At 28.8% G+C, this 9,105-nt stretch overlaps 1 long non-coding RNA gene across 1 annotated transcript; it reads right to left on the bottom strand.

Moving 5' to 3' along the window:
* Positions 1 to 6,458: 6,458 nt before the first annotated feature.
* On the bottom strand, positions 6,459 to 8,269 carry LOC131170591 (uncharacterized). Its single transcript, XR_009141386.1, has 2 exons — positions 7,771 to 8,269; positions 6,459 to 6,823 (listed from the first exon to the last, which is right to left on the bottom strand). It is a non-coding gene; the product is annotated as an uncharacterized LOC131170591 (long non-coding RNA).
* Between the last annotated feature and the right edge of the window lie 836 nt (positions 8,270 to 9,105).

Raw genomic sequence — 9,105 nt, 5'->3', positions numbered from 1 at the left:
TTCCTTTTCATGTATTTCAATAATATGGGAATTTTTTTCTCTCTCTATTATCTAACATACAAGCTATTTATAACAATTGATGCCAAGTTTAAATTTCTACTTCCCAATTTTCTATATAAAAAATAAATAAATAAATCTTGATATGCTTCAAGAAAGAAATTTATTTCTAGAAAATAATTTTTTTATTTTAATATGTAATTGGCATAATTTTTTCCTCAAGAAGTACATATCTTCGTATAGAAACTGAATCATACGAGTGACGTTGAGAATATTGAATGAGCTAGAAGAAGGAGAAGCATGTAGTAGTGGACATGAAAATATTGAATTAGATTCGTTGAGAAGGTAGCGCAGGACCAACTTGAAAAACAAGAATACTTTACGTCCGGTTTTGCGCCTCCATGTTAGGGCAAACACATGGTGGAGGGCCACAAAAATCTATGGAGGCTAGCCACTAGCCACAAGGAGCCATTCCTATGAAGCCTTTTTGATCATCAGCAACAATTTATGTCTGATCAAACTTTGTTCTCCTATATTTTATGTTCTTTCATTATTTATCCATCACGTCATTCTGCATTAACTAGATACTTCTATATTTCATATTCCAACTATATTTCATATTCCAATTATCTCCTCTATTAATTTTTTGCTACTTAATTACTCTATTAACTTATTTCAAAAATAAATAAATAAATAAATATGATGCATCACACTTGGTTGATGAATGATTTTGACACATATGTACATATTTTACACCCATCATTACATAAAGAAAGAGTACACAATGATTTTAATTCAAAAATTAAATTGAATCGATTCAATTTGTTTTAATCTTTTTTAAAGAAATTTTGATTTTACTATTTGATTTGTTTATTAAGATTAAAAATTGAAAAAATTAAACCAAATCAATAGGTAATATAATGTCATTTTAATTAGTGATACTTGCCTCCTCCCCTCTGTCTCTCTCCAGACTCTTTGTTGCATTAAGCACTCCTTTCTCTCCTCATTTTTTTTCTCTTCATTTCGAGTTCTGACACGGTGTGCAAATTCATACCAAACTCGAAAACTTATATTTTCCTATTTTTACGAGAATTGCTAATTCTAATTGGACTCTTTATTTTCCAAGATAGGTTTCATTTATACTTCTTACTTTATTTAGGACTTTAAAATATTATTTCTATTTAGTTTAGGTTTTAAATATATTTTCTATTTAGATTAGGACTTTTTAATTCATTCCTACTTAGATTAGGATTTAAATTTAAAATAACTATCATATTTTCATTATGTAGAAGTTTTTAGTTAATGAAGTTTTCTTACTTCATAAAATTATCTTTACATTAATTTTATCCTTAGATTCTAGATTGAATCTTGTGTTTCTTAAGATCTTGAATTAGATCTTATTTATTTTTAAGGGTTGATCATGTGTCGATCTTTTTCCATACTGCACACTACATCAAGTGGTATCAAAGAAGGGATTTCACTCTTACTAAGATAGCCAATAATGGTAGTAGTGGTGGCAATCAAACTCATGATAATGATCAAGGTTGCACACTATTTATCGAGCAATCAAAGATCAGACAAACACTACAAAGCAATTAAAATTGGATATAGAGTGTCAATTTCAAGAGATTCGCTTCTTATTGGGAGTTCATGGTATTAAGAAGAGAAATCATAAATTAAATTAAACTAGAGGAGTTAACCATGACAAAGTCAATTATGATTATGATCTCTTTAATTATAAAAGAACACTTGTTACTAATAATAAATATAAAAGAAGTGGTGCTTAAGAATTGTATACTTCAACAAAAACAAAAAAAAAAATGTATAGGTGGAAGCAAATCTTATTAAGACATCAAAGGGCAATAAAAATCTTATTATGACATCAAAGGACGATAAAGATTTGGAGCAAAAACAAAGAGATCAACTTGAATAAGAAAAACAACATGAAATTGAAGATCCTAAGCTTGAAGAATCTAAATTTGAAGAGTCTGAAACTTTAGTTGCATTGCCTTTCGTTATGGTGAATGATGAAGAGTTTGAAAAAAGTGTCCAAGGGAATGAATAACAACAAACCATGAAATTGAAGAGGAACAATCCATGGAGACAATAGTGGAAATTGAAGAAACTCAAATCATGGAGTTTATGGAGATTAAAAATTTTTCCAATCTTTTAATTCCTATTGTCATGATTGATTTTATTTGTCCGCATATTTATAAGGATGCAAAGGAAGATGTTGAATTCCTCAACTCAATTTTGTTCAAGGCAATCTTATTGACATCATCCAAGAAGACAATATGTTGTGTTCCACCAATGATATTTTTGATTTTATCACACTTTAAAATTCAAGATCGAATTTTCTTGAAACTATGGATGAATGACATAGTGCACAAATTCATACCAAACGTAAAGATTTATGTTTTTCTATTTTCACGAGGATTCCTAATTCTAATTAGACTCTTTATGTTCCTAAAAAAGTTTTATTTATACTTTCTACTTTATTTAGGACTCTAAAATACTATATCTATTTAGTTTAAGTTTTAAATATATTTTCTATTTAGATTATGACTTTTTAATTTATTCCTACTTAGATTAGGATTTAAAACTCTATAAAGACCCATTATATTTTCATTATGTAGAAGTTTTTAGATTTATTTAATAAAGTTTTCTTTCTCATAAAGCTGTCTTTGCTTTATTTTATCCTTAGATTTTGGATTGAATCTTGTGGATTTTAAGATTTTGGATTAAATCTTATTTATTTTTAAGGGTTTAATCGTGTATCGATCCTTTTTCGTGTCACACGCTGCACCAAGTTCTCAATGTCCTTCCTCCTTTCTCAAATTTTCTTCTCCTTCTAGTCTTGAGTAAGTTCTGACTTGTACATTTTTTAGCCTCAAGTCCTTGATAGCCAATGTCTTTGCCTCAAGTCAATAATGTTTCCTCACCTATACCTCATGAGAAACTTCCTCTCTAACCTGAATCAGCAATATCCTTTGACAAGCAATTCTAGGCATAACACTCGAATACGTTGTCATCGATTCCTTCTTGAAGGGATTTGCCGATCTAAGTCCAAATCCCTTCATAAAATCCTCAAGGCTCCCACCAGTAGAGTCTTTCTCTACTCCATCCTTGATCTTTCCAAGCAGTCCGATGAAAACCCAAACTAGAAACTTTATTGATGTTGTCGTGGATCTTTAAGTCATCGGATGGATGGAATTGAGCCTCGAATTGCCTGAAACGAAGAAAAAAATGAGGCCAGCGGCCATTTGGCAGTCACTCCAACTTAGAGAAAGCTTTTGGAGGTTAATGGCAATAAAATAGTATTTTTGCTAGAGTATGTGAAAAACATACTTGGGCAAGTGCCTGAAGCCTATTTACATTGTAGTAGGGGGTAATTAGAGCTAATCATGGGATTTTGCAGGCAATCCTATGCTCTCCTTTTAGCCATATGTAACGAAAATGTCCTTGCATCAGTGTAATTCCTTTTAGCCATGCGTTATGGAATCATACTACGCCTACATCATTCCGACCTCAGTTTAGAGTGTCGATCTCCTAACTCATGGGTTTGACACTGTACGATTTCCATGAGATCAAAGATAGCTTGACCTGTGCTGAGCTACTCTTGAACTAGTATGTAATTAGGTCTGATTCACACGAGGTCAGATACAGATATGGTTGGTCTGATCTAATGAGATTGGACTTTGGGCTAGACTATGTATCATTTACTAAGACCAAACTCAGAAAATCGTGATTTATGAACTAGGAGAGGCCAAATTTGCCGTCAATGGCAATTGGAAGAGCTTAAGGTCTAATGCATTGGTGTTGCATGAATCTGAAGATAACATTGTTCTCGTACAAAGAACTCAAGCTCTATTTTTTTTTTTCAATTTCTTGACTTTGAGATTTATTGTTATTGGATTTTGATAATTTGAAGTTGATAATTGTTGTTATTATGAAGTTGATTTGTTTTATTTTTGAAATCGAAGGGATTTTGTTTTCAAAAAAAGAAATGTGACTTTGTTTGGTTATTGAAATTTGAACATTCAATGGATTGAACCGAACATTTTATTTCAGTTTGTCTTGAGTTTTGTTTGTCTCATTAGTTTAGTTTGGTTACTAAAAATGCATTTCGGCATCTTCGTTTATATATATATATAATTCAATTAAGAACCAAACCAATCAATTACATACTATATATACTCTAAATGACATTTATTTATTAGTTTGGTATAATACATTAGAGTAGATAAGTATTTTCCTATATTATATAATAATCTCTATTTTTTAGTTATTAGGTTAATATTTCAATAATTTCTCATAATAACTTCAAGAGACAATTATTCACGAATTTTATATAATACACCAAAATTTAATATTTAGTAACTTCATTCTAATTTCTGAAATAAAAAATAATATACAGTTTTTCAAAACATTTATTATAATGATGAAAACTCTCTATTGTATTGATATATGAGGGAACAAACTTAAACCTCTCACTTCTTACACCCTCAAAAAGATATTATAAATTATAATTGAATGGATAATTATACAAAATATTCATGTGCATGTATTCTTGGTGCTATTTTTGGATTTTTTTTTCTATGGATATAGACCTGGAAGACAAAAGAGAATATTAGGTGAGTTATCTTAGATAAACTCTCTGATGCTTAAGTCAATAATTGGAACTGAATAAAATATAAAATTAACTAGGGAGAACAGCGTAAGTGACTATGGAGATTTGAACTTATTATATAGGCATTAGGTAGACTCCTATTTAGAGCAGAATTTGGCATTTGAGATAGAATTCATATTTTAAGAAAAGTCCAATTAGAGTGAAATTTGAAATTCCTAATAAAAAGTGAGAGACTTATTTTTAGTGGATAATGTCTATATTAAATTAGGATTCGAATATTTTGGAGTAGTATCCTATCAATTTTTAATGATAGGGAAAAAAAATAGTTGATTTCTTTAGTAAGTAAAATATAAGAGACAAATAATATGAGGTACCTTTAATTATTTCTTTTTATTTTTTATTTTTTATTTTTATGTAATCGGCTTTGATACAAACTTGAACTTAAAATTTTACTGTCTTAAAAATAATTTATATCATTAAGTTAAATCTCAATGGTTATATTTTTAAATTTTGAGCCTTCACAAATAGTAAGTTAGGATTCTTTACCTGCTAGTAATCTTTGAAAGTTCGGTCATGGACTCATGGGATGACTTTGAAAGCTGTCCTCTTTTGAAGACTTTGAAAAATATAAATTATATAGAAAGGCATTTAGAAAAAAAAACCCATACTCTTTTTGAATTTTCATTATTGAGTCTCTAAAATATTAGTTAACAAGTTGAAAAAGAAATCCATTTATATAAGTGATCTATATCCAATATTAGGTAGTTTACAACGTTATCCATAAATTAAATCAATAAAATCAATTCATATTAACATAATTACGAATAAATATATAATTAATTTAAAATTATATTGAAATTGTAGATATTATCAAATAATTCTATTGATTTAATTCACAACCTCATGATAAACTAAAGAATAATTCATTATTTTGAAAATTGAATGATTTAGTCTCTCACTTATACTTTTGTCAAAATCAGAGATCCTATTGTCCAATATTACTGTTTGTTTAAGTGAAAATAAAAATGTACTCTTACTCAATTAAGGAAAATTTACTATTTGGTTGATAAGTTTTGACCGATATTAAACTTTGTCCTTATATTTTAGAAATTGAATGATTTAGTCCTTATATTTGATAATTTATGAAGTTATTAGAAATTTTTTTACTTATTAACTTTGTTCTTATTAAAATTTTTCTTGAATTCTTTTTATAGAATAGAAATAATTAATTTATTTGATAATAATTAATTTTAATTGAAGGGAAACATAATTGAGGGATTAAATCATTTAATTATTTTTTAAATACATTTAAATTATTAAAATTTTTTAAACATTTTAACTTTTCTTTTTGTAGTGTTAAAATTTTTAATGTTATAAATAATATAAAAGACTAAGGGTAGTTTTATTTGCTCATATATATATATATATATATATATATATATATAGTGAATATATGAGTTTTTTTAGATGAAAAAAAATTTAAATTAAAACCATAAATTTCAATTAGATAGATATAAACATGAAAAATTAAAAAGTGAGTACTACAACAAATATTAAATTAGCAGAAAAAATTTTATAGCAACATTAATTATGTAACATATAAAAGTAAGATATAGCAGTAAAATGAATAATTATTGTTAATAGTATATAAAAAAGATATGGCAATAATTTTTGTTATCATTCAAAATTTTTTGTCGTAATAATTATTGCTATTAACAACTTTTTATTTTTTATAGTGATTATAATGTTGTAAAATATCTATAGTTACAATTTTATAGCAGCAATATTTAGTGACTTAAATATAGTTACCATGAACTTATGCCTCAGCAAATGCAGTTAACAAACGATGAATCAACTTTCATTTCAAACAACTTAAACTAAAACAAATACACAGCTCTCTTATTTCAAATCACTACATCAAAAGTACATGAAGTGTATATATCGATTCCCGTTTTGTAAATGAACTTGATCTTTTTACAATGAGAACATCAATTTCTTGCTGATGACAGAGTGGTAGTTAAAATTTCTGCTGCCTCATTATGCAAATTATTTTCTGAACAAACTGAGATTTTATCAGCGTCTCCAATAAACTATTTCAGCAAATTTTCTCATCAGCCCTAAGAATTAGTTTTGCTTCAAGAATTTCCTGTCCTGTTGCCATGTCCCAGCTGCCGGCAGTAGCTTTCCTTATTTCTCCTGAATCAGGAAATTTTTTTTTCCATTCAAGAAATAAATGCAAGCGCTATAGAAACACACGTAAAGAGATGTTGATGTATCAAGCAAAGACTGATCTAGAACTCTTCTATATATTGTGTCTTAAATTCATGATAGACCGAGTTTAGACAAGAATTTTGCATATATTTAAATATAACATCAAGCTCTACAAATCAAGGTAATTAAAAAGATGTGAAAACTCACTCTTAAAATCTTAATTAACATTGAAAAAAAGAGTTTGAGGCAACTACTAAAGAAAGTAAAAGAGGAATTTTTTTCTATGAGGATTCTTTTTTTCAAACTATATTCTTATCTTAATATTAAGCCGAGTAAGTCTCATCTACTCTTGGATGTATGGTGGGTCATATAAAAAATCATGATTAGGCCTATAAAAATTATTATTTATTAAATTTTTATTAATTAGGCGTATATACACCCAAGTACATGCAATAATTTTCTTGTTAGCCCTATTCGAAGAAGTGTTCAATCTAGCTAGAAATTAAGTTCTAGAATTATATAGGGAATTCGGAGCATTATTATTATTATTATTATTATTTTGTCTAGCTTTATTACACATTCGCTTAATGGATAACTCCAATAATTTAGAGACAGCCCTTCTCCCACAAAGCAAGTGTGGTGCCTGCTGCTTTTAGGAATCACTTTGATTCTAATATATCTAATAAGCATATGCATAGCATCAGAATCTTGTCAGATTCTTTTCTTCTTGTGAAAAGAAGAAAAGCTATTTGGATTTCAACTTAGCCAACTGATCAAATACACACACAAAAAAAAAAGGTTTGAGTAAACTTACTGCATAAAACCACATCAATAAAATTGAATCAAAGAACTTCAATTGATTTCCTATCGGAAAGTCATATCATATGTAGGTATACATGACAATAAATATATGGAACAAAAAAGGATCATACCCCATTGATGGCCTACCAATTTACCAAACAACTGCTGTCTTCGCTTAGCCTGCCTTTCATTTTACCATCATCAAGAATCATCCTTATGATCTGAACTAAGCAAAACAAGGACAAGAATGTAAAGCAAAGAAAAACATCATGTGGGTAATGAGAAACATAAATGAACACTTTCTCTTTAAATAAAAATAAAAAAAGGAAAGAAAGACATTAAAGAAGAAGAAAAAGAAAGAGTGAGAGGGGTTGTAGGCGATGACAGAAGCATAGAGAGCACAAAGGAGTGAGATGCGTAGTCCATTAATTGCACATCATCATCTGTGCTCTCTATCTTCCGTCAACAATATCACCACCAGTGCTCTCCTCTCTCCCTGATATTTTATAGCTTTATTCTACGTAAAGCTTCGGACTTTGATTAGAGTATCATATAAATGAAAGTTAAAATTTTCTTTGCAAGGAAAGAGAACTTGAGTTTGGAAAGAGAGAGACACACAGAAAGAAAAAGGAAGAAGTTAAGAGATGACTAATAATAGTCTCCCAGTAGCCTCTATTTATAGGAAGAAAAGGGTCCTTATTAAAAGACTGATAAGGGTAGATAATTATTAAAGGGCACTTCTACACTGCCTGTCCTATGTACTCTCTTTGTAACCGCCTCTCACGAGATAAAACTTTTATAGGACACCCATTCGTAACCTCCTAACAACCCTAAAAGTACTTTACGTTAGCCATGCACACCATACAATATATATATATATATATATATATATATATATATATATATATATATTGTAAATTAAACTTAATTTATACATCTAGAAATATGAATAGTTTAGAATATGAGATGGGTGGGTATGGATAAATGTGATGCTTAGATAAATGTGAATCGCCAAGAAATATATGAGTGTGATGCATGAATAAAGTATGATATACACCTTTCTAAGATATATGTTATGTAGATTATTTGAGAGTTTTTGTATACTCCATTTCCTTGTGATTCCTTATTTATCTTGAGTTATTCCTCTCCTTTCCAATAAGGTGATGCCAAATCCTAAATGTTTAAAACAAAGTGGTATAAGAGAATGAAGAATATTGATAATTAGAGGTGATAATGAAAAAAGAGGGGAGAAAATGGAAAACACTCTTTAAGAAAGTATCTCTCGATTGAAAGTATTTCTCCAGGTTTGACAAAAGAAATATGTTGAGAAGGATGTTTTGTTTGAAATCTCCAGGTTCATACAATCCATTGAGACATAGAAGATTACGCGAAAAGTTTTCTAAGAGAGAAATCAAGAAGGTCTTCCAAGAACTAGTAAGGTTGTGAAGAAACCCTCAAATAAACTG

Source organism: Hevea brasiliensis, chromosome 2 (genome assembly GCF_030052815.1).
Source record: "Hevea brasiliensis isolate MT/VB/25A 57/8 chromosome 2, ASM3005281v1, whole genome shotgun sequence".
NCBI lineage: Eukaryota > Viridiplantae > Streptophyta > Magnoliopsida > Malpighiales > Euphorbiaceae > Hevea > Hevea brasiliensis.
The sequence above is the reverse complement of the archived record's forward strand: the minus strand, read 5'-3'. Positions and strand labels throughout refer to the sequence as shown.